The following is a 27818-nucleotide window of genomic DNA, read 5'->3' as shown; positions in this document are numbered from 1 at the left end:
TGGCTGTTTTAACTATATCAAGTTAAACTGTTTTAACTATATCAAGTGACACATAACCACTGTCAAATCAGGGACACAGCTCCCAAACTGCTCCCTACACAACTGACCTGTGGAACAATAGAATGCAAACAAAATCTGGAAATTTTCTTGTAAAAGTAACTTTACTAAATTGTAAATTGTGGTTTATAGGTTGAAATAACAAGTTTTTTCTTTACTTTTCTCAATCATAATATAGAGCAGTTAACTTTCATATTTGTATTTATACATTTTGTTGTCATATAAACACTTTCAGGAACACTGGATATTGGTGGATATTGTTTAGAACATAGATGAGTGAACGGCTTGTTATGAATAATTTATTTAAATCCTTTTCTTATTTTGTATCTATGAGCAGATTGCAATTCCTTCATATTTATACAATACACAGAATTAAAATAGTTTCTTTAAAAACCTGTTCATTTTAGGGACTAAATATGGACTGTTTTCACAGAGTATTTGCGTGTTGGATGCCTTGATCAAAGTCATATGGTACTGTTCTTATTTCTTGATTGGATAGACATCCAAGCAGGTCTACCACAAATCCTCACACATACAAACATAAATTTAGATTTCAGGTTATTTTCATAGAAGTGGCCTTGTGTTCTCTGTCTGCAAACATTTTAGCCACAAGAAGCAATTTATACTGACTTTAAAACAACAACAACAAACAAACCGAAATGAAGAAAAAAACCAAACCCCAAAGTATAAAATGTGATTAAAAGGAATGCACAAAAAATTCAGTCAGATAATCGTAGAAAATATTTTGCATTATCTTTAGCTGATGTATAACCATTAAATTGATATTACTTACTTTCTGCTTGCTTTTCCATAATTTACGAAATAAGGTCTGCAAACTGTAATTTCATGTTATGAGTCTTTTGTCTCCTCTGTTTATTGAAAGATCTAAACCTGTTTTTCTTCTGTGCTAAATAATTATATGTCCTTTTCATGACATTTGAAAACCAATAAAACATATTGTTTAAAGAAAAAGTCAAAGCATGAATTTTTCATGGACAGACTATAGATTAATCTGATTGTTCTAAAAATTACTATTTTACAGGCACTTGCAACTAACTGAAAGGGAATATGTACAAACTTCCTCATGGATACATTTCTCAGTGTATGTCTCAAGACAAAAAAATATGTATGTCCTATGGCTTCTTCACATTCTGAAAAAAATTAATTTACTATCTACATAAATTTGGTGCGGTTCCAGGTCACTCTGTTCAGATCAAGATCTGTAAGAATGCATCACAGTTCTTTCTGTAACCAAAATGAGACTGATGTCTGCTTTTGACATATTCAGATGCCCAGGAAATCTCTGTTACATGAACTTGTAGTCTGACACCCTAATGTACAGCTAAACAATTTTTCTACAAATATGTGTGTAACAACTTCATTATAATGATGAATAGTGTTAGAGTGATAACAACAGCAGTAGTAATATTGAGCAAACATCAATATAGTCAATAGATTGCCTTTTTAATTAATCAAAAAAAATGGCAGAAAACAGTCACTGCCTCTGACAAGAAGCTGAACAGAGGTTGAAGAGGCTAGAAAGCTAAAAATTCATTATTGCAGTGTCTCTCTTTGTGCAACTGGGTCATTAGGGCTCATAAGCCCCCTCTTCCTCCTTTGCCCTCACAAATTTGCAAAAGAAGAAAAGTTTGACATCTAGGAAAGAAAAGGAATGCAGAATAACAACATGTCAAAGATCACAAAATGCTAAATGTCAGAGGTATTAGTAGAATAAAATTATTTTCACATCTAGTCTTGTGTCTTACCTACTGGCCCCTATTACACGGGCAACTCTTTCCAAATAAATCTCTTAGGTAGGAGGAGGAATCCTCAAAACAACTATTCAGAACAAATTCTATTTCTGTCTGACAGTTTTTGACAGAAAGCCAATCCCACTTCAAACTCTCTCATGAATAAATACCTAGTTGTATTATCATTGAAATAGCATTTTACATCTAAGGGTCTCCAAATGCTTATCAAACACTACTCACTTCCATTGCATTAAATTCTCAAGTGACCCTGAAAGAAGCATCACTTGGCTGAAGAAATTTCTCATTGTTCTTTCAGCTTCCACTAAACTCAGAGTTGGGTCATTCAGTTGAGAGGCTCCTAGAACTTTTCACTGGAACTAGGCAGATCACCTGCCCTCCTCTAATACCTGAAGCTTGCTTAACTTTCAAACAGGTGATGTGTTCATGAAGAACATTTTAATGTCACATTGAAGGAAAAGCAGGACCTTGAAAATTGGTCACAGTAGCCATTTGCCTGGTACCTTTTTATCAGTTTGTAAACATCTTCCTGTTCCCACCTATTGGAGATGCACTGTAGTGTCTCTGTTAACCCAAACTGCCTGGGTTTCTGATTCCTGGTTACCTTGTCTATATGCTACAGTGTCAAAGTCAATGACAAACCAGACTTAGTCACCTCTGAATATAACTCAGAACTGCTTTTGGGTTTTGAAGAGGTGAAAACAGTATATGGGTAGTGTCTCTATGGAAAATCGCAGCCATTCTAACTATGCTTTTCCTTTTAATTGGTGAATCACATAAAATGTCTCCTACAGAAAAATATTGGAAAATATTTGGATGAGATTCACGTTTTTCTTCTGTGATATATATTTCATAGGTTGCTTGAGTTAAAGGAAGCATAAAGACATACTAATTTTTAAATTTTGTTTAGTCTTGTATTCTGCAGTACTATCAACACACAGTACTTTCGAAAGAACAATGTTCCTTAGTGCAGATAATTGAGACTTTTTCCATTTCCTTTTAAAGATAATTTTTAAATTGATGATCTTGTAGATATTCAAACGTCAGAAGGGCAATAAATTTACAGTGTTTAAATCTGGTGGAGATATTGTAGCACTTACTGTGATATTTACCTTAGGATTTTTTTCATTAGGCTTTAAATGTGTCCATAACATGTTTATCTAACAGAATAGTATTTTTGTATTTTGAAATATATTCTAAATATTTTAGAAAAGTCTTTATTTGCCAATTAGCTTTTACATTAATAATGAAGACTAAAGCTACTATTAGACTCCACTGAAAAAATACTAATAAATGTTCTTATGGAATTAACTATAAAATTAAAACTTCATAGCTTAGATTTAACTGTTCTAAGAAATTAATCTAAGAATGGGACATTTCCACCAAGCATCCTTTCCACTTGCCTAGTTCCATTTCATTCTTCTCTGAACCAAAGCTATTAGAATGTTCTGAGGTTGGCTGGATTTTTAGAAATTAGAAATAAAATGTGTTTTATGAAGTAAAGATAGTAAAGAAGTAGGAATTCAAAATTAAGATGAGCAGTTAACTGTAGATGGGACACAATCCAACATAAACACACATTTTCTCTTTGATTTCTTTATGTTTGCCACAGGAATCTTATAAGTATGGCCAGAGCTCTTACCCCTTAAAAATCCTATTAGCTGTGTGAATTCTGTTCCAGATTCAAGCCTTATTAAATTCAGCATCTTACTTATTCCCCAGAGGAGTAGTTAGGAGGAAGTGTAAGTACAGTTTTCTTAGCATCTTTCTCCAGCTTCCCCTCTCGCTCATATATGGGTACCTGCAGAGAATTACAGCCTCCCAATTCCTCTTTTAGAACTTCTTCCATAGGCAATAGTACAGTGCACAAGTCTGTCTACTTCTATGACATAAATTAATAGGACTCCAGAGGATTTCCACCTGCAATCTGAAATCTCGAATGCTTGCTTTAAAAAAACAAGCATTCTTTTCATGGTAGGTTATAATAGTCTACAGATATACAGGACTCCTATTATTAGCCTCTTGCACTAGATATACTTAATGATAACTCCTCACATGAAGGCTCCAGAAATGAGGAAATTAGAAAAGCAAAGTTCCTTGGCCATAGACCTTTGCTCTTTAAGGCATATAAATGATCACTTAGATTTACATCAATAAAAAGGTAATGTATTCCATGGAAAAGAAATATGAATGAGTACCTCTGGGTCTGGTTTGTTTTCAGTATGATGGACAAGTATTATCCACAGTCCAACAGCCTTAAATATCATGAGTTATTCCAGAGAAAGACAAGTTTTATTTCAGGTCTGGTGCCATGCAGATTTTTGGCCCCCCACATATTTTTTTCCATACGGGTAGCCTATATTCTCATTTTCCCCCTTTTGGTTAAGATTTAGCCTTTCAATTCTCAGTTTTAACAGCAGCTGATGATGCAAAATTAAAGAAAGAAAACCTGTCCTATACTTGAAATATGTCTCCCGGTGGATGTTACTTAAGGGGGGAATTAAAAAGAAGACATTGAAACTTATTGTAGAAAATTCCTGCTGAGCTAAGAATTTTGTGAGTACTCACATACTCTCAGCTATGTTGAGGATGGGCCAAAGACAATCTCAATGTACCACCAGCACTGTTTAATCCTTTCTACATGGTTTAAGTGAATGGCTCCCCTTGTAATTTTGAAACTCTTCCCAATGTAATTATTTTAACAAAAATGGCGATTCAGCCTTTGGAATTTCTTCAGCAAATCCTTTTCTGATATTATTTATTATTGCACTTACTGCAGCACATAATCTCAGTGACAAGTGTATCCTGGCAATGTAATTAGATACCACTGGGCAATTGTGTTTATATGACTGCTTTTTCAAGATCTCTTGCAAATAAAATGCAAGTTTCAGAAGAACCCTTTAGTAATGATGCCATTCCTTTCTATTTCCACCTGCAACTACCTTTCTGAAATTTCAGCAATGGAGCTACAGTTTTCTTACCAGACATGTGCCTTGGTCAAAATTTGATAAAATTCAGACAAAGTGAATTCAGCTTTATCCAAAACTGAAGTATGAGAAAAATCTGTATTCTCTGTGTTTAGAAATCACCCTGTGGCTATTTATTAGAATACCAGAAGCACAGCAAACATCTGAACACAAAACAATGTTTTACCGGAAATGCAAAGCCCATCCTTTAGCCTCCTCTGTGGAAAAAAAAAAAAAAAACAACCCACAAGGATATATGCCCTTCTAAAACTTACCAGTCACATGTTATCAGACAGTTATTTTGAGACTGACTTAACACCTGTGCATGCATTATACACACTTCTGCCTGTGGCTGGATGAGTACTGTTACCTAAGCCTCTGTATAATGGGATTGTTCTGCTGGCCTCCCCCATGACATGCATTTTCTACTCACCTAAGCCAAAGATAAAACTGAACCTAAAACCAACCTAAGAATTTACAGTTTTCCACCTTAGGCTTATGACCCAAACACCCAAAATATCCCTCAATGATGCTAAACCTAGGAGATGTGGCAAAAGTAGTGACAAATCTTGGACCTGAATTTGGAAGTCTTGTCATTCACCATGGTAACCACAAAATCAGTTTTTCATGCTCTCTAAGCCATGGCTAGCTCTTGTGAACTCAGCTCCTTACCTTAATCTATTTAATTTTGTCTAAATAGATTAATAAATCTGAAAGGATTCTGTTACTGAAGATGAAATAAAGCAGCTATATGTATTCCTAGGTTGTAATGGAGAGTCACTGCTTCACAGAGAGTCAAAAATATGGATTTTTTTGGACCTGGTAATTTTAGGTTTGAAAGAAGAAGATGTCTGTTAAGATGTGCAAAGGAGAATTTAATGCTTAAAAATGCTGCTTCAAAATGCTGAGAATAGTCAAACATCTATCTGTACGAGACAAGAACATGAAAGGTACATAACTTGCAAAGTGTATTTCTTTTATGGCTCAACGTTCCCAGGAAGATTCTGTGGTATTAAATGATCAAAAAGACACACCATCCTGAGTCTGGCATACAGCTTTGTTTACAGCAAAAGAAACTCAACCACAAAATCCAGAAACAAAAGAGAACAGAATTAGCCAGGTCAAATGAAACATTTATCTGAAAATGTATACATCAACAAAGCTAATGGAAGTTGTCTATGTTAATCTTAACCTAAAAAGCAATTGTATTCTTAACATTTTATGACCTATTCTGGTCACTGAAAATCTGGTTGTGAAATTGATCAAAAAACTGAGTAAAGATTAAAACTAATATGTAACAAGATTAACATTCTTAGCTAAGAGTAGTTCAAAGAATACCCAAAGACATATCTGAAGGCTGCCCTTGGTATAATAGAGTTTGAAAAATACTTTTTTATCAGAAGGCTAGATAAGAAAAGACATTCCTAGAAAAAATGAGATTATTAGACTTCCTTCATAATCAAAAAGTTTCTAAAAGACAATGCCAGAAGGTGACATAAGAGTCCATGACAGCTGCTTAGTCTGTTAACATTACTGCCTAATCCCATATAAAAGGGATTTGATGAGGACATTAGTGAGAAGCAGAGTCTACCCTGGCAAACTCCATAAGAGAGAATACATGTAATAACGAGAGCATTAATTAATAGCATAGGATTAGGTACTCTTTAATAGCAATTAATAGCAGTGGATAATAGTAATTAATAGCAATGGATTAGGTACTCATTAAGGAGAAGATACTGCTCCAGAGCAGATTCAGCAATCATTGCACATGCCTGAGAAACTCACAAATATAGAGTACTATTAGAAATATGCCTTATGTTTTTATTGCTATATATATACACATAACCCATATTGGAAAATTTTATATCAAAATCCCACTGAAAATGGCAACATAAGTGTATCTGAATTACTCCAGTGTAAGTGGATCTGAGAACACAGTATGGCTTTACTTGCTAAAATTATATGCATGACTGTTCTCAGCTATCTACTTCTTGCTTTCTCTTAAGCATGGAAAGTGTTTCCTGTAGTATTCCAATTCTTTTGAGGTCAGTGCGAGAATGTTTATAGACTCTAACAAGTATTTTCTGGATTCAGTTGGATGATTGAGATAACAAAACATTAAGCAGGAGATTAATCACAAACTATAATCTTTGCTTTACCCTTTGATAAAAAACTACCTCATATTTAACAACTGACATTGGTGATTATGTGTGCTGGTAATTCAGATCTCAGTGGAGTTCCCTGCCAAGCCACCCACAGCAGGAGCTGGCACAAGGCCCTATGCTGTGGATGGATCAGAAATGGCATGTACATAGAATCAAGTAGTTTTTGTGGTGGGAGGGACAGCTGCTCAGTGTTAGCTGAAGGTGTGGAGAAAAAAGTACTACTTACAGGCTGACCTTCTGTGGAAAAACTTTTATCTGGTATAACTATGCACCATACCACTGAAGACAATTAAACTGTGCCTGCTTATGCTCTGGCTATAATTCGGTCTTTACCTTCAATTTCATTAGTAGCGTGATGCAGCTGAGAGCCAGTCATTCCTAACCAGATATATATTTTGCTGCTGTCTTGCTAATGTAGACTTTGAACTTCTGCCAAAATGCCTCTACCAAATTTAATTGAATAAATACTAGAATGAATCTAAGTTTGAATCATAAATTCATTTCTGAGGGAGCATCTCCCAGTACTAACTTTCCTTTGTGCATGATCTTCTCTCACAGGTTACAGGGAGCCACTCTTCCCCAAGTCCTTACTGATAAGCAGAAGCCATCTTCCTAGTCACCTCCTATTTCTTTTCTCAATTCATGAAAACCTGTTCTCTCTAATGGCATATTTATTGCTACTCTTGCAGATATATGAACTATACCAAGCATAACCTGACCACAGATGGTATAAAGCTCACTTTAATCAATCTCTTACTGTGTTCCTGGAATCAGAATTGGCCTGGCCCCAACTTCATAAGCTTGTTATGTCAATTCCCAGGCTGTACAAAACGCCAGGTGCGTGGGGCACTAATCTGTTTATTTTTGCCCAACAAACTATAGACTGTTTTCACAATATAGATTTCAGATGAGAAAATGTTTGTTTGCTGGTCACTGACACTTTAGGATTTCAAGGGCCACTAATTTGTCAAACCTGAGTGGTTCCAGGGTGTTTAGACTTGTCATTCCCTAGCAGGTAAACAGATGACAATAGACAGCTTTGATCTTTAAAAACCTAGTTTAGGTTCATTTCATTAAAATCTTTGTTAGAGATATCAAAGCAGCAGGGATTGGCCTGATAACAAACTGGATAAGACTAGTCTGGAGAGATGGAAGGTGGCTCTACTTGGCATCTAGTGAGGGACAGGCTGGGGCAGCATCTGCCATCGTCTGGCACCCAGCAGCAGGTGAGCAACAGGGCCGACTGTCAGGGAGATCTGTGCGGGCATGAGCCAGAGGAGCAGCTGCCCCAAAGGCCCTTCAGACCTCCTTAGAGAGCCTGGCTGGGATCAAAAGGACACAACTAAAATTCCAGCACTGTTTTGTAACACTAGGCCCTTCCTTACCATTCAGTTTTGAGTGCTCTATTTTATCTCTTTTGACAAAGGCAACAACCATGGGTTAACACTTGTGTTTGAAACGTGACAAAGTTTTTTCTAGGCAAGAGATGGAAAATTTCTGCTCACTCCATTTTAATATTGAGCAAGATTTGAACCTGTGCCTTAAAAATAGTTTCTGTAAGGTCATTATTTCCAAGATGAAAATGAGGATGTAGCACTAGGGTCTGCTATATGGAAGATGGAAAATACTTTTTCAGTGCATTGATTTTATTTTTTAACCAGTTGGTTAATGTTTCCCCAAGGTCTGGAAATTAAAGTAAATCATGGAGAAAATAAGGTAGTGAGTAGAGATGAAAACAGACAATCTAATTCGAGCCTTAAAAGAATATATCACATTCTTCTGAAAGCTATCCAATGCCAGCACAATTTACTGCAAAGATGATATTTTTTTCTGTAGCCATATCCTTGGATGGACAGAAAATTATATGTATATAATACGATACACTGAAAGTGAAAATCAAATTTCATGCAGCTTTTAAAAAAGCATTCACCTACTTTACAAGAAAGTAAAATCATGTTGAAAAAAAAATACACAGAGCACCATGCTTAATTGCTAAAAAATCCTCTCAATATACATTAACTGCTCCCATGATAAGGTATATTCCATGCTTTAAATGACTATAGAACCTGAGAATTTTTAATGTATTTTGCTATTTTTTGATTCAGGTCAAATCCTCATTATTTTCAGTAACTACTAAGTTTTTGATTTTGTAGATCCAATGAAGGTGTAATAACACGATTTTTATGACCTGAAAAAAAGTGACTCTGTATGTAAAGACTTAACATAAAATCAATTGCACATGGGTCCTACTGAACATGATGATGACACAAAAAGATGGAGAATGCAGCTTTGTTGGTACAGCATCTTCTGTATCATAAGTCTCAAAGAGTCACTTAAACACAGTTTTCTTGAATGGAACTTATTTGGCAAAACCCTGCAAGATGCTGAGCGCTCATTACACTATTTAAAAGCTACTCTTGAAATCTGTATCATATATGATTGATGTATATATTTTTGAGGTACTTATGTCATCCTTGGATACAAAGCCATTTGAAACGTAGTTATTCATATTGTACAACAGAACTTAAAAATTTATTTTTGTGTCTATATAGGGTTTAGGGTGGTTGAGGAAGGACCATGCCACCTAATTTCTTTCTTACAATTATTAGAGTCGTTGTTAACTTAATGAGAGCAAACTTTAAATGACTGCATTTTCTGTATAATGTTTTCTTAACCCCACTTGGCTGTACTTAAAATGTTGCCTTAGAGCATCCTTAAGTACTTATTTTTTACCCAGAGTAATCAAAAAATAATGTACAATGGGAAAAACACACTCCTATGTATGCTGCATGAAAGCCAAAAAATGATACTTATAAAAATGTGGTTATGGTACAACACTAAGTAAATTCTCACAAGACAATAAGGTTATTATTAAGAGCAATAAATGCATATCAACATCCTGTCATACACAGAATATTCTAAAGCTTATGAATTTTAGGATTAATGATATCAAAGGGCTATAAAATCAGAGAAGTTTTAGTTAGGCAGACTTTCACAGGTCATGTAATCCAATATAATTCTTTAATATAGGAGATCACCAAGGTTTAATTAGGTCAGTAACATCTTTGCCTTACAGAGTCTTGACAAACTCCAGAGATGGAAATTTCATCATCTATTCCAGCACTGCATTACTCCTTATCAAATTTTTTACCTAATCACCAACCTTAGTATTACAAGCCTCAGTTTGTGGCAGGCCAGGCAGCCTGCTTAGTCCCTAGAAAAAAAAATGGAAAAAAATCTTTTTTGTACACTTTCCAGGAGACATGAGAGAGAAGGAGGTAATTGTAACCAGTTGCATGGATTTACCAAAGATAAATCACGTCTAACCTGCTTGATTACCTTGAATGACAAAATATCAAGGCCTGTGAATGAGGTGAGTGCAGTGAGTATCATTTACCTTTAGCAAGTCTTTTGATACTGACTTACACAATATTCTTGAATTTAGATTAGTACATTTCAGTCTAGATGGGTAAAAAGATGATTAGAGGCTAGTGGGCTAAGTGAGTAGGGGTTAATGGATTTGCGCTCTGTCTGGAGTGTCACTGCAGGGGTCTGCTCTGGTACCTGCTCTGTGTAACACCATTATCTTGAAGAAATGACTGTGCAGTCTCCTCAGGTTTTCAGAACACACTAAAATGGAAGGGACAGCTGACACGGCTGAGAGCAGACTGCCATCCAAGGTGCCCTGGACCGGCTGAAGGTATGGACAACAGGAACACTATACAATTCCCCAAGGACAAATGCAAAATCCTTCTTCTTAGAAAGAGAAAGCCCTGGAAACAATATGGGCTGGAAGAGCCTGGCTGGGGAGCTGCTGTGCTGTAAAGTACCTGGAGGTCCTCATTGATGGCAGGCTGAGCAAGAGCCAGCAGCATCCTGACAGCAAAGACATCCAACTGAGTTCTGGGTGAAATGATCAGGGGCACAGCAAACACATATGAGGCAGTTCCATTCTACCCAGCACTCATGACACCACATCTGGAATACTGCACTCAGTTTTGGATCTCCCAGTATAAAAAATATTCTGAACAAATGATTCAATTTCAGGAAAGGACAACCACAATGCTTGGTGCTGAGGCATTTGTCCTCTCAGGAAAAAGTGAGGAAGCTAGACTTGTACATATCGGAGAATGGAAGGCTTCAAAAAGCCCTAACGGCAACCTACCAGTACTAACAGGGAGTTAGGGAATAGGATGTCAGGCTCTTCACAGTAGTGCATATTGGGTGGACAACATACAGCACATATAATTTGAAGAAATAGAGGTCAGATTGGATATAATGATAAACTTCTAAACAATGAGGGCAATCAGAAAACGAAAGAGGTAGGCAAGGGAGGTTATGCAGTTTCCATTCCTGAAGGTTTTTAGACCAGACTGCATGAAACCATAAGCAAACAGATCCACTCTCACAGCTCACTATGCTTTGAGTAGGAAGTCAGCCCAGAAATTTCTTGAGTTCCTCTGTCCAGCCTGAATTATCTTATTGCCACTTGTTAAAACATTTGCTGAGAAGAGTTTTGTTCCTTCATGTTTGCAACTGACCTTCAATTAGTTAATTCATTGTCTCTTAGTCTTCCCTCTGACAGTCCAAAATACCTTCCTTAACCTCTTCCTATAGGCTTTTTCCTCTGAACATCTTGGTAGAAAGATTTCAGTCATGTTTAAGAGCATCAGTTTGCTTTAGAGACAGAGACATTGTTAAAGACAGTAAGTCATACTTGTTCTACATTGAATTTGTGTCAAATTTGTGCAATTACCTTTCACCTGATCACCCTTCTCACAGATGCTTCTAATCCTTTCCACAGTAATGCTCAGGAATAAATCTGAATTTAAAAATAATTAATCAAAATATAGTGAGATGACACAAATGCCTTGAACATACAGATATGAAAACTTTTTTTCCTAAGCCCAAAGTGAAAAATGAAACTATTAATATAAATTGTTGAGGGAGTCAAAAAGAGGGTCATGTGAAAAAAAATTTAAAAAAAGCAAAAAAATAGAATTTTATCTCTGTTAAAATTGATGGCAACATTTCACTGACTTCAGTGGAACCAATATTTCATCCACTTTTTATAAAAATACCTCATTCTCAGAGATCACCCCTAGATTTCAATCCTCTGTTTTGTGAATAATAAATTGACGTTGATCTTGTCAGCTTCTGGTTTTGTTGTCTGATATGCATTATTACACATCAGTGTACTAATCCCTTCTGCCCATAGGAGAAGAAAAAGTACAGTCTGTCTTGGATGGGAAATAGACAGAACATATTCAGCAGTGCACCCAGTTAGATATTTCTATGCTTTTGAATCACAAGAGTCCTCTGGTTATCTGCATTTCCGAGGTTACTCCTTTCCTCTGGAGCAGTACTGTATTTCAGGCATTGACCTGAAGATGTAGCAAGAAACATATCAAGGTTTATTGATGTCATTCATGACACATGGATGTGATGTGCATTTAGAAAGTAGTTTCTCTTCTTAAGAGACCACAAAAATTGGGGTTTTTTTGGTGCATATAGAAACAACTGCAGCTTCAAAAGGACCCTTAATTTTCAAGGAATAGGCAGAGTAATTTCTTAGTGCTGTCATACAAATGAGTTTGCGTTCTAACTTTAGTGACTCAATAACGTGAAACACATGAAATATAATTCATCACACTGTCAGAAAGAAAGAACCAAGGAGGAGGGAAGTAAAACACCATATTATATTGCAAAACCAGTATTTGCAGTTACCAAGGGAGTAGGGTACCCAGCTGATTGATATTTAAATATCAGATCACTAAAAATAGCTCAGTTAATAACTGTCATTTTAAAAAGCTTAATTATTTATTTTCTTTTCTTTTCTCGAGAGTGGTCTTTTGGTTTATCTTCACCTGTTTTAATAAGCAGGTTTTAAGTTAGGGTTCTGAGTGAATTCTGAGAATATTACTTCTCATTTTTGATTAATATCCTAAAATTATTATCTTTTCAAACAAAACTTTTCTGAGATAAATTTCTGAGCTGATTTAATATAATGGGTCATGTTACTTTGTTTCTAAGCCATTTAGAGAAATACAGCAGATTTAATCAGCTCTTCACTAAAAGAAATTAATGCAGTGTCACATGGGATGTTCATTAAACCAGGGATGATAGAGAAACTGTATTATAGGTAAAAAAGTGACCAATGAAATCTGAAAAAGAACCGACATTAGATTTTTCTTCATAGAAAAAACTTATTGGTGAAGTTCCTAAAAGGTTAGACTGGGGTCTGATGTTATTTAAATATTTCATTAGGGACTTGGCACGTAAGTGTCAATGTGATAATGAAATTTATTGATAACAGAGAATTGAAAAGCACTTTAAATACAGAATATCATGTGAGGATGATTCTGAGGACCGGAATAAAGGATAAATGGGACAATATAAAAAAGATTAAAATGCAGGGCTGGCATTTCAGGCTAGACTCTAAAGTATTCTTAGGGCATAGCCTACTCTGTTTATCTTCCACTTCAGTAGTATAAAAGCATGCAAAATTCCAGAGGAAGAGCTCACGTCCGTTTGGTCAATGAGGAGAGTAAGTGCCTCTGAGCAAAGTCCTCGTGAGTGACATCATACCTGCCTAATGAAGGCTCTTCACCTAGGACAAATACATGTTTACAGGAGAGATAAATCTTACCACATTAGATAGCTAAAATGGGGGTGTTAGATAGTTGTCTAAGTTAAATCAGCTGTATTTAATCCTTAGGAGAATATTGGTTTGACATGGGACACCAACCAGCCTGGAATATAAAATAAAAATTAAGAGCCTTGATCTGTTACATTATACATGATGTATTAGGCAATCCAGAATTGACACTGGTGAGCAAATGCAGAAGTTAGGAAGGGAAGCAGGTCAAAATCACTATCCTTTATATAATTTAAGCAGGAATCTTCACTCAATTTACATTTCAAATGTACAGATTGAAGGAAGAGGAGGCACCACTTAAGCACTCTGAGGGTTTAGGAGTAAAGCACTTTCTCCAGCTAAGTGGAGATGGGTCAGGATGAACTCAGGCATAAGTTCTGAAAAGGGGATGACAGTCCTAGGAGAGTGATTTTACAAACACAGATTACCTGACTTATTGTGTAAGTCAGGAAACTTAAGCTTTCCTACATCAGACTCTTTTATCTTTTTCCTGCCCTTGCAAATATTAAAAGAAAACAGAGTGTATTTGTGCAGCAGCAATAACTGTTTAGTGTAATATAGCTCAGCTTGCATCTCTTCTGACAAAACCAGCATATTGAATCCTATCATCTCTAATGTTTTTCAAATGCTGTCAAGTGAATCTTTTTCTGCCTAAGATTCCACACAATTAAAAGGTAAACACAAAAAATTAAAAATTAAGAATGTACTGTTTTCAGTTAGCAGTATTTTGTGTATTCACCTTCATTGATCATTTAAGTTTCAAGTGTTTTGATTTATTTTACCTTTGGTTTAAAAGTTTTACTGTTGGTTGTTAGTGTTGAACCAATAACAATGGCTTCGTTGGTGATTGTTAGGCTTAAGACTCCTTTTACAAGGACACCAGTAAAGACTGACTAAGTGTAATTAAGATTAATAAAACTTTGCAGTTTAATTATTTGATACTGTAGATAAATTAATCATTGTTCATGATTTTATGAGCCAAGAATGTGCAAATACCACACAGTGCAAAAGATTTCAAGATGCTTACAGTTATCAGGGTTTTGTAAACTCTGATCTGCCAGAGACACTTGTGCTTTTGTGCATGGTACTGCACTGCATAACATCCTTTAGTCCAAACATCTGGAGGTTTGGATAACAAAACTGAACCTTTTCAGAATCTGGGCAAGTAACTTTGGATGTTAGTATCCTAGGTGTATCTTCTGGTTTTGAGCTATCTGGTAAATCTACACAGAAAGGTATCTTTAGCTGCTATTTACACTTCCATGTACCTAAATTTAGGTACACTTCCACGCACCTAAATCTCTCACTAAATCTAGTCCTCTGTCTGTCCCCAGAGAAGTTTATTACTCTTTTATGTGGCTCTGTTGTGGTTGGTCCAGCCTTGAATAAGAAGATATAACCCAGTGGGAATCAATTAATATAGCACTACTTGTCAGTTATTTAGTTTCTAAACTACTCTTCAACCCCATTAACCATCCTCAGTGAAAGCCTGCCAGACTGGAAGGAAACAGTAACTTTCTACTCTATATCTTTAAAATAGCAAAAGTAGGGAAAGCAAAGAAGACACAGCACAAATGAAGCCAACCTTATAATTGCTGTCATTCTGTAAACAAGATTTCTGTTTTGTGAGACCTGCATTGAGACAGTTTTGAATAAAATTAAGAAATCACTATAGTTTTGCCAGTTTTGCATTAAAGATTTTCCAGTATTAGGTACATCTCGGGGCTTTAAATATCCATTAAAATTATCTGTTTTCTCACAGAGCAAAGTAGGAAAGGTATTGAAAGATCTGCTGCCAGCATGCATTAATGACTAATCCAATAATGTTCATGCAATGCCAGGGCAATTAAAATTATTTTTAACATTTTAAAATTTGCATTCAAAAACACGAACCTACTAAAAAATCTACTTACACACCTTTTCCTACTTTATTTCAAACTCTCTATTTCCCTTGCAGATAAGCTATATTCCAATTGTTTTTTTTTACTCAGGGAAATTATGTATCACATTTTAAAGCTCTAAATCAGCACTGTAATGACATAGTGAAATGAATAGCTCATTTCAATAAAAATATGGTAGTAGAAACAGACTCTAGGGTTGTTAACTCTTCCCTCCTCACTTCACATTATATTATATTTCATCTATGAACACATGAGCACAACTATGAATGAGAAATTTTAAAAGCTATAAAAGCAAACTTTAATCTACATGTATTTAAAATAAAATTTCCAGCTAACATAAAATTCAAAACTGTTTTCCAGAGAGACAATTTTCAAAAGCCATGTCAGGGGAAATTTCTCTGTTTTCATGTGCTTCAAATATTTATTGCCAGCCAAAACATCGCACTAGAAGCAATGAGAATGCAAGCAAAGGGTGTCACATAAATGCTCTCTTATCACAGCATGCCATCAGCATCCACAGATGTTTAATTTTTTTCTTTTAGCATGGAAGTGTTTTCATTCCTATTTGATGAGAATTTACATGTATGTTTTTAGGTAAGAGATATTTTTAGAGTACTTCAGGTGAGAAGTATCATTATAATTACTTTTTGTGCAAATGAAAGAAATAGAAATTCACCACGTGTCCTTTAATTCATGTATTAATTATACCATGACTTTAAGGAATGCATTCAGTTTTCAATTCAGTGTCATGAAAATGTAACACAGTTCCTTCTGAACTCAGTGGTTAATTGCTTCCATTAACTGAAGTAACTAATTTTGAGATATAATATAATATGGTATGGATTTCTTGGTTGGTAAACCATCTCTTTAGATTATCTTCCTACTTTAAGATTAGGTAAATTAGATGAAATCCATAAATTATATTAAAACCCAGATTATCTGTTTATGAAATATAAAAAAATACTATTTACAATGGCATCTAAGATTAAAATTGAATCTCGATTATTTTTCCATAAGTAGCATTAACTTGAATAACTCCCTGAAGGGATTTATATCTTGTAAGATATTACAGAATCATAAAGGGTGCTTTGGAAATATATGCATAATTCTTAATTTAAAAAAACAAAACAAAACAAAACAAAACAAAAACAAACAAACAAACAAACAAAAAAAAACAAACAAAAAAGAAAAAAAAAGGCACTGCCTACTTTAAAAAATGAACAAAAGAAAACTTTCCATCATATTTCATGCCTAAATATGTCAAAAAGGATGATGTCTTTTAGCGTAGATACTTGACAGATAGGAAGGGTATGTTTGGTTTGATGCCTAAGTGTCAACTCTCTACAGCTGTATTTTTAAAAGCTCTAATATTTAATATTGCACATCCAGCATACCAGCATACTTCATGGCAAAATATATATTTGGTCTATTTGTACATTATTTGGCACCATTTTTCAATCCATCTTGCCTGTCTACAATGGATCAGTTCTATTTTTCATTTTAGTGAGAGATTCCATTCAGTAAGGCTACCTGAAAAAATGCGAGTAAACTGTGAAATGGGCTCTACCACATTGTCAGCTCTCCTACAGTCTCACTGACATGAGGCTAGGGAAGGTGTTACCCTTCTAAAATGCAATCTCAACATTTCCCTTCAAATTTTAGCTTGCCAGTTAATTTTCATTTAAAACACTGAAGTTCCACTGGTGTTAATGTGGTGGAGACAAAATTAAGTAAAACCTAAAATCTCTAAGTAGTTTTAATTACTAAGTTCTTCTCTGATACTGTGAAGACAAACATTGTATAATTTTACTTTGATGTAATTCTGTGACTTACACTGATAATCAGTTCTACCTAGATTAAATTTAGAATCCACAACACATAATCCATTTGGGACAGTGTTTTATGAATATATGAAAGATTATTCTAGATATTTCCTTAGTATTGATTACATAGGATAAATGCAACATTTCTCACTTAAAAATCAAATTTGAAATTCTGCTTCTTTATGCTGTGTTACAGTGCCTGTGTGGCCCGGCTCAGCCAGCCCTGGCACCACAATGACACTGGAGGCTCTTGGCTGACCAAAAGCAGGGACGCAGCAAAGGTAGGAGATAAAAGGAGGGACTCTTCGGAGACAGGGCTACAGAGTTCATTGGATCAGGGGGATCCTCACCCCAGGGCTCAGTGTCAGAAGAGACCCTGAGAATGTGAGGGGAGCAACCTATAAAAGGGGGGTGGGTCTCAGGGATGGGTACAGCAACAAACCAATAACAGAAAAGTAAGGAGTGCCTCTTAACATGACATACAGGCGCAACATCAAATCATAACCAACTGGGAGGGGACCCCCTTGATCCTGCCCAATCACTTGACACCTCTCTTGGAATCTTCTGGACACGGGGAGAGGCCCCAGAGTGACTGACAGGACCAGAGAGTTATGTAACTAATGATTGACACTTAACAAATATCTGACAAACAACTTGGGAATGAACAAGGGGAGAAGAACAGGAGGTGAGTACAAAGAACAAACTATTTTACATTGAACTATCTAGAAATAACTCATATAATAGGAACAAGCCAAGTAAAATCCAAAACATGCACCACCACAATGCTACATTTAATAAAACAGATTTTCATCCCTTTGTGTTTGCACTAACTGCTTAAAGAATCTGCAGCAAATTAATGTATTGTTAAATAACTCACACCTGCGAACATCTGATGTTTAAGCTTTTATTTTGTGCATTTTTAGAAAGTCTATGTCCTGTAATAGCTTAGACATTAAAACAAAGTCATAGATGGAATCTGGTGGAAAAAGGAAAGATCTTGCATCAGTTTGAAATGGGTTTGATGCATGGCTGGCTATATCTACCATTCTTCTTGGAAGAAAAAGGTTGATGATTACTTCTGAATCAGAATGGGAAAAGATCTTTTCAGAACTCCTAGCAATGTTAAAAAGATTTTGGTCTTTGAAAGTCTGATTTTGAAAGTACTCTTAGTACCTACGAGGATTTATCGGCTCATGTAACCTGTGATGTAGATGAATTAGGCATATTCTTTTCTCACAGGATGTCATTCTAGGTCATTCTGTAGCTATCCTTCTTGTCCTTTATATACTGTCAGTCTGCCAATTCCATGCTGTTGTCCACAGTTTTCTCCCCACTGTTCTCTCAGTCTGTGTTTACCTTACAGACAGTATTTTCCATGGGAACATGGGCTATTGCCATTGTTTGGCAATTGGACAGTCGGACGTGATCATGCGCAGCTGTAGATCTTCCTTGCTATAGAGGGCTGCCCACATTGCTTGGCATTCTCCTAACTGTGACAGAGTCTGTCATTTCTCTGATGGGGTCCAGATGACTTCAGGGGATAAAAATGGTTTTCTACCTCATCAGGCTTTGTTTTGTTCCCTGGGAAGATGTTCTGCTGGATCCAACATTGCTAGGTAAGGATCCTTTTCTGTTTGTTTGCCCTTGTCATCAGTTTCTTGGATGTCTTTCCAAGGGATTATGCATACCTACTGTTATCCATTATGTTTTCAGATTCCCAGATGTCACTGAACCACTAGAATTCTCCTGTAATGTGTTGCTCATTTCCTGACTCAATGTCACATAGGTCAGAAACCTATCTTTAGTTTTCTCATCATTGCCCTCTGGATAGAGTTTCTTTCAGAAACTGTAAATAAATCTTCTGGCATCCAAATATTTCCTAAATACTGATCAGATCTTTTTCAGGTCTAGTTGAGAAATTGTTGAGGCTATATGTCTTCTGTAGTGTTTGTATTCCTCTCATTGTTTCAACATATGCACAATAATCTTGAGTGCACAGACACTTGTCTATATTTGTTCAGCATGAAACATCCATTTTTTTTATGTTCCTAAATCTGCAAGGGCTACCTCTACAACTCCCTCAGTAATTTGGCATATTTGTTCCTTAAGGTCTGTCCATCTATTTAGTACCCTTCTTAGCATTTTCCACAAGTGAGGGTATACTAGCAACCTGATGGGACCAGTATTTTCCTTTTCAGAGCTATCCTCTAAGAGTCTTGTTTGTGCCAACTTGCCAACAGTTGGAGGCAAAATATTTTCAATTAGAGGAATTTTACTTATGTTTTATTGTCAGTTAACAGAAACTTTTGATTACAGATTCATGTATTAAAAAAAAAAAAAAAAAGAAAGAAAGAAAGAAAAAATGAAAGCACACAATTAAACACTAACATTTTCCTCCCCTCTCCCCAGGCTTGCTAGCTTTTCGCTGCCAGTTAACATGATTCCAGTTTTTGAGAAATTTTTACACTGCATTAGCCACTAAGCAGAAGACTTTATGTACATATACTGGGGCCAGTGATGCATCTGAACATGTTCCAAGGCCATTTTCAAGTCCATTACTTCTGCAAACTGACTAGAGCCTCCAGTCCCTTCACAGGTGACAGCTCCTCCCATGAAGGGATTCCAATTAGCAGCTCACCACCTCCTGATCCCTGCTGTAATTTTACAAGGTCTATCTGTAAACACACTCCATTGTTTGTTTACAGCACTAAGTTCATTATATGCTGGAGCTTCAATAGCCTAAGGAATTTGGTTTTCTCACGTTGTTGATTTGCTGACTACAGACTAATAAACTCACTCACCTAGTCCCAATCTGGATCTTGAAGCAGTACATATTTACTGGGTAAAGGTCAGCACACATTTTTGCTACATGGCAGTAGTTGTCCTTCCACCAGTTGGTTTTGAATCCTTGAAGAAAATATTCAGGGCAGACAGTTTAGGGTATAATCACAGCAATTGCTCTGTGCCTAGCACTGCAGTGGCATGCAGAATGTTCTCAACAGCAGCATAAACCCCTTACTCCTCAGAAATGTAGTTATTCTAAAATATTTTGTGGCCTCAGCTCTTGACTCCCAACAGCTAGCCTTGCATTTCTTGAGGAGCTCATTGCTATAAGCTCTTGCTGCTGTTGTCACAAGCTCATGTTGTCTCCTGTGCTGGTATAGGGCAGATTTTTTATGTCTCTCTTTCTGATCAGTACTAACATCGTGGCAAGCAACCAGCTGCTTGACCTGGTCAGAAGCTCAATGCTACTTCTCTTCCCTCCTCAAAATTACTCCTTTTTTGACATCAGTATGTAAAACTTTGGTCAATTGCCTGTAACTGAGGATGTGCATACACCAATATGTATCAATGATCAAGAAGGCATTCTTGTTGATTCACCTCTGTGAAAATATTGTGGTGAATGGACAAAATCCCCCACACCAGTGGTCCCTGAAACCTTATTTAAAAATAAGGTATTGCTGTTCTAGTTTCTGAAGAGGTAAAATTCTCTAGAAGCTGAATCTTTCCACAGTTACACTTTGCTCATTCCAAAGCAGTTATTTTCCACTATTCAAATACTTGCCTTAAATCTGGATCTGACAAGACAACACTTTGCCACTAGAACTTACCTAACACTAGTTACTTCAGTTACATTAACTCATTACACAGATGAAAACACATAAGATTTCTAAAGATAAATGGATTTTTTTTATTAAGAAAATTCTTATTAATTTATTTACGCTATGTACAGGAAAAAAGTCTAGCTGTAAGTAAGCTGCTTTCTTTCTTCCTTCAAAAAAGTATTCTGCCACAGCCACTACTCTTCTAAGTCCAATACTATTCTGACCACAAGCTACATGGTATGTTTAACCTTGATGAAGAGAGCAGAGACCAGTTACCTTCTGTCCCTGTATGCTTTTGGGTTGTTGTCAATTCTTACTGCATTTAATGTGCTCTTCTTTAAATATCGATTCTCAAGAGATAAGTGTTTTCACTCATAGGATGCTTGCAGAGAGAAGTTGAGTAACATCTTATGGCCACAATACAGCAATAACAGGAAGGATGACAATATTATTACAATAAAGTAATTTAGAAGCCTAATTTAGAAACCACTTCTAGGACAGAGTTCTAGTGAGTTCAAGTCATGTATCCACTATGTCTGAACATTTTGGTGGGTGCTGCCTGAAGTTGTTAGGTTATATTGTACTGTTTAATGGTTTCTTGTGTCTGATATTTCAAAACACTTTGCAGAAATTTCAGGAAAATATAGGCAACAGCAATTAACTGATATTAGTATATATGAATCTGTGACAGTTTAAAATGTTGGGGGGTCCTTTCCCAAACAATATCCCAATTATTTTGTTCTCTTGTGACATAGACATTGATACCTAAAATCAAAGTACATTACTTTGCACCCAGCTGAATATTTATTTGCCCTGATTTTGTATGTGAAAAAAAGTGACTGGAAATGAGGAAGGAGATATATGTAGTGCTCTGGCTACGTTTTCTCTGTTCTTCCTTTTAATTTGTACACACACAATAACCCGTGCCAGGCTGATCTGGGAGATAAGAGCAAAAGTTCCACTGGTACTTCAGCTATATCCCTTTCCTTGAGAGGGATAACATTTAGGCTGCCTACTCAAGCAGTCCTCCTCTTGCAAAATTCTGCCTACAGTAATAATTAAGGACAGTTCTGCATGAGGTCAATGCACATCACATCAAAGACAATATGCAGAACACCCCCTTCCTTTTACCAGACACACTGTACTCTTACTTACACACCCATTGAAAGGACCAGCTTGTGTCTCAATATTTTGTAATATACTTCAAGGTACTTGGAATGTAAATGACAATTAATAAAACCAGATGTTATTAAATTTAATCTTTAGGAGAAAAAAAAAGTAAAAAAAAAACAAGATAAGAATAATAAGAATATAGGATTATATATAAAAGAATTTTAAACTTCCTTATCATTCATTTGTTAAGATGAGATGTCAAGTTTCAGTCTGTGGAGACACAATTGTCTCATTATGAGGTGAATGCAGATAACATTGTTCTGAAGATTTTTTTTTCTTTTATTACAATTTTAACTAAGTACCATGGGGAAAAGAGAGAAAAACAAACCTGGAAGCTGCTTTACCTGTTACTTTTGTTCATCATAATGTACATACTTTAGTGAAAATATAACGAAATACTAAAATTAGTTCCATTTCATTAGCATGACACAGCTACTTTCTACTTTGAAAAGAAATCTGTATATAAAGTGAAATGGGTATTTCTTTTATCATGAGCACGCAAAATCCTTTTCAAGGAGAATCACCAAAGTCACTTGTCATCCAAAGTGACACAGTCAGTGGATCTAAATCAGAGCAACTTGCACAGAAATATTATTTTTTGTATCATTCTGACATTGCTCTACAAGGAGTTTGGAATAATAATGTTATTTTATAGTGGACTTGAGGCCACTTGAGTATAACGGCCAAGCAAATTAATTGCATAATTGAATATCTGATTGAAAAAACTTTAAGTTTATAAAACTTGCTACTATTTGTGCTTTCTGTTGGGAAGTAATAGTAGAGGTCCATCAAGAAAGAAAACAGTGATTGCTTTCATTCCTTTACTTACATTATCTTTAAAGAATTGTCAAACAATCCATACTAGAAAATTAGAATAAGAAGTCAGAGAATATTCCTTTCATGACTTCTAATGACATGAAAATGTGAACTAGCAAAACTTAAAAAATAAAAGTATTTTGACTGTTGAGATCAGACTTTTCACCATGCCAAGCAATTCAGACCCCAGTTAAACTGCACTGAGGGTTACTGTGCATTTCCAGAGCAGGGCACCTGGTGAATCTCAGTCTGTCTTCATAACTGACTTTACAGAACCTTAGAGGGCTGCATAGGTAAAGGCGATGCTTTGTAAGACCTCAACACAGAAAGTCACATTTCGGACATTTTCTGTATCTCCATGTTAAGGTTTCACCTGACATTTCTTATATTATTTGTCTGGTTCCTTGTGCCTTAGACACAAAAAGCTGGTCATGATAAAGACATGAGAAACCTTCAATCATTTTGGCAGCAAGAAACTACAAGCACTTTTGAGGAGCATCAACTACAAGGTATCAAGAATTCTTGAAATAAATTTTTTAATCTTTCAGAGTCATCTCTTCATAGATACAGCTTCCTGAAGAATAACTCTAAAGGAAGGATTTTCTATTATGTCATTTCTTGCCTTAATTTTCTGAGGGAAACTAATTGGTAAAACACATGGAGAAAAGGAAGGCATTAAAACAAAAAGAAAATATCCTAAAGGAGCACATTAGCTTATAAATCAACATGTTTCCTTGTACTTTTTCACCAAAGTTTTTTTTTGTTTGTTTTTTTTTTTTTTTTATTGGCTAGGATAGCAAACTTGAGAAAACTTAGATATACTTTTCAGACATAGAGAATTAGCAGAGATTCTGATTCAAGCACAAAACTGGATCACAACTATCCTGTCTGTGATTCAGTGGATATTAGTTCTGGTGTTTTAGAACTACATTATTTAATAATCTAACCACCATATATAACAGGACAATTTCAGACTTCCAGAAAATAAAATACAATTCAGAGAAGGCCTATATATCTGGACTCATCCTCAAAAAGAAAAAAAAAATCAACAATTTATTCTAAATATATTCTTATTATAGTTATACTTATAATTATGTCTATGCTTTGGCTTCTTATATAATCTGTGTAGAAAATTTCCTCCAAAGATATTTCAACATGTTAACTTAAAGGAGGAACCTTTCTTACTGACCAAGAAGAAAGCTGTGGAGATTATCTATTTTTTCTACCCCACCTCCTGGCAAGTGTTAGTAACTCTAAAAAAGAACCCACTAATCCACTTAAAATTGCCTTATAAGGGATATTTGATAGAAATCCAAAAATAACTCAATCTTCTAACAGAAAATTAATAAGATTATATTTTTGGGCTACTTGGATTTTGATCCTGGTTAGAGTACTTAAGGTCCCTTTAAAAGCATGGTGAAAATAATATTTCTTCTAAATTGCTGAAGGATTAATTTGAAAAGTTTCCATATGCAAAGAACAGAGGCTCTGAGTTTACTGAAAGTTCACTGAGTTACTGAGGTGTCCACAGAAGAGGACTTCACTTGCACAAGAGTGAGTGCTGCCTTTTTTTTGCTGGCATGATCCCTTCCTAGCAATCCTGCCTTCCTATTATGGGGAGTAAACCTGTAGTTATAAAGTCAGGAGCATATAGTTCTTGAGAGATAGAACTTCACATATAATTTAATAGTGTTCTTATAATGAACCTAATCTTGAGTTGGTTGGTGAGAACACTGTAACAAACAAAGACTTCATTGTAATGAAGTGTGGGATTTATTTCAGCTATGCCGTATCTGGATCTACAGCACTGCACATCATGGTTTAAGAAATATCTATGGTTAAGAGAGCAATGTGTTCAGAGCTGGATGTGGAATTTATCACTTTAAGGTTTCAAATTCAGACCCTCATTATTTCTGAAAGCTTTACAGTCATTATTAGAGAAAAACTGCTCAAAACCTGATTTCCAAGGACTAGAAAGGACCAACTTTCTTGGGGCGAGGGGCTGGGGCCCTGACACCAGTATCCACAGCACTAGATAGTGCATATATCTTTCCTGAAAGATTATTCCATCAAAACTTCACTTTGACATTTTGGAGATAAAATCCATCTAGGTTTTTTCAATCTGAGTTTTAATATTTAGATTTTTGAGGGAAAATGAGAGGCTACGGACTAATCTTAATGTTTACCTGGGTAGAAGGAAAAGATGGTTTCATATTCTATTTCCCTTGCTTCCACGTGCCTATCAGAAGGCACAGGGAATTCAGCAGCCCTGGCATAATAGGGCATCTACGGTGTGCCAGAGAAGGCTCAAGCAGAATTTATTCCCCCATCCATCTAGTGCAACAGTTAAAACCTTTTAGTTTACAGTTTCCTGTGTGAATTCCTCCTGGAGCATACATCAATGTTACTTTATCTTCAGGATTAATTCAATGTTACTACTAAACAACATTTACTCATCATCTTTGACGTCACATCCCAGTCATTTTAGCAGCATCTCTTTTGGCATCTGGAACATATTTCCATTTAAACTGATTTACTTATAATTTCATATGCATGTTTATTTCCTTAATCCATTTCAGACCTTGCACGTAAGTGTGTATGTGTGTATGGCAACTAGAGATATCATTAAAGCTTGGTTAAAACTAGGATGAAATTTAAAGAGAGATTTTATTTCTACTTTCATTGCTCAAATTAATTTGCAAGATTAGTTTTATAACTGAACATAGACTAGTTGGATTTGTTGTTTCCTAATAAATGCATGCTACTATTTTTCTCAGAAGAATATTTTAACATACTCCTTTTGTTAATGTTATCTTACTTACTTAATACATATTCCTGACCCATGTCCTCTATCTCAAAGGCCTAGACCTCTGAGAGACCTGATTAGTGCTACAGGTACTGAATAATGTGTGTCTTCAAATTTCCTTAGCTGCTGTTCCCAGGATTCATAGGTAATGGCAATTTTTCCCTTGAGCAAAGCACTCTGTAGAGAGGACAATTTTCTTATAATCCCAAACAGAATAGCACTTAGACAAAACCACATATAGCCTTTATAAAGTATCCAAATTTAGTTCTTGTTTTCTCTGTTAAACATATTTCAACCTTTTCCAAACAAACTAGCAATATTTGGTTATGGAAGGCTTTGTTTGGAATTGAACCTGCAACAGAGTTTTCAGAGTTCCTGAGTCTGAAGGGCCCTCAAAGTACCCATGAAGACATAAAGATGATTTCTTTTCATGACTTCTTCTTAAGGTATGACTTTTTGTAGAAAACAGACAACAGTCATACAGGGAATTAAAAAAAAGAGTCTCTGGTGCTCACTAACTCATGGGGAGAGTATTGGGATTGTTTGCTAAGAGCATCAGTTGCTGCTTCTCTTATCTAGTTGTGAACAGATCAGTTGATGTATCAATTCTTATGGTGACAAAGCCTAAAGAAAAGTCTGATTTTTTTTTGGCATGACAATAGAGTATTACAGAATCACAGATATCACAGATACATAGAATAAGCTATACATAGAATAACCCACAAACATTGAGTCCAGCTCCTGGCACTGCACGACACCATCCCCAAGAGTCACATCATGTGCCCAAGAGCATTGTTCACATGCTTGAACTCTGTCAGGCTTGGTGCTGTGACCACTTTACTGGGGAGCCTGTTCCAGTGACCAACCACCCTCTCAGTGAAGAACCTTTTTCTGATATCCAACCTAAGTCCTCCCTGACATAGCTTCATTCTGTTCCCTCTGGTCCTGTTACTGCTTACCATGGAGAACAGATCAGTGCCTCCCTCTCCTCTTTCCCTCATGAGGGAGTTGCAGACTGCAGTGAGGTCTTCCCTCAGTCTCCTCCAGGCTGAACAGACTGAGTGACCTCAGCTGCTCCTCACGCGGCTTCCCCTCAAGATTCTTCGTTATCTTCATTGTCCTCCTTTGGACACTCTCTAATTGCTTAATGTCTTTGTTATATTGTTGTGCCCAAACTGCCCCCAGCACTGGAGGTGAGGCTGCCTCAGCTCAGAGCAGAGTGGGACAATCCCCTCTCTTGCCCGGCTGGTGATGACGTGCCTGATGCCCCCCAGGACATGGTTGGCCCTACTGGCTGCCAGAACACTGCTGACTCAGCTTCCCATCAAGTCTGACATTGCGTTGTATTAACCATTTTTGTGCACTTACTTTATAATTCATGGATTAAAATTAAGCTTTCACTTACAGTAGAAATCACTACTCATTTAATCAGATGTGAAACATACGTGCTAGAAAGCTTCAGCAAAGCTCTGAGGAACAAGGTGGGAAATGATTGGAATATTTCTTCAGAATATTCTTTTTGCCATTCCTTACAGTCAAAACATTTTTGTAAGAGACCTCTAAATAATCTTTTCTTCTGATTCTTTATTCATGTTTTCCTTCTCATACTTTAAGGTTTAGTGTAAAATCCTAAAGAATAGGTTTTGATGACACTGGTAAGTCTTTCCAGTACTTTACAGGTCAAAAAAAGGACTTGATGATAAGTATTTTACTTTTTCAACTACTTTATGTAAGTAAAGGACATTTTAACTAGTAGGACATGAAATTATTGTTGAGGATAAGAACTGAAGGTCTTGATATCTCAGGATGAATTACACCATGTAAAAGGGGGTCCCTGAAATTCTCTACTTACAAAATTGTCCTCCTGACATTTCTTTTTCTCCTCATGGGAAAGGGAATATCTGAGGACTGGTACACCTGAAGATGTTTACCAAGGTGTTCATTTGTATGCCTGCAATATGAAAACTGAAGAAGCTGAATGAGTACTGCTCCCAGTCTGGAGTCAAACACCCAATCACTTAAATGGTTCCCTGTGCTTTTTCCTATTCATTAATTTTTTTTTTAATCAAAATGAAATGT

The sequence above is a fragment of the Sylvia atricapilla genome, chromosome 1, assembly GCF_009819655.1.
Source record: "Sylvia atricapilla isolate bSylAtr1 chromosome 1, bSylAtr1.pri, whole genome shotgun sequence".
Lineage (NCBI taxonomy): Eukaryota > Metazoa > Chordata > Aves > Passeriformes > Sylviidae > Sylvia > Sylvia atricapilla.
This window is presented reverse-complemented; position numbering follows the sequence as displayed.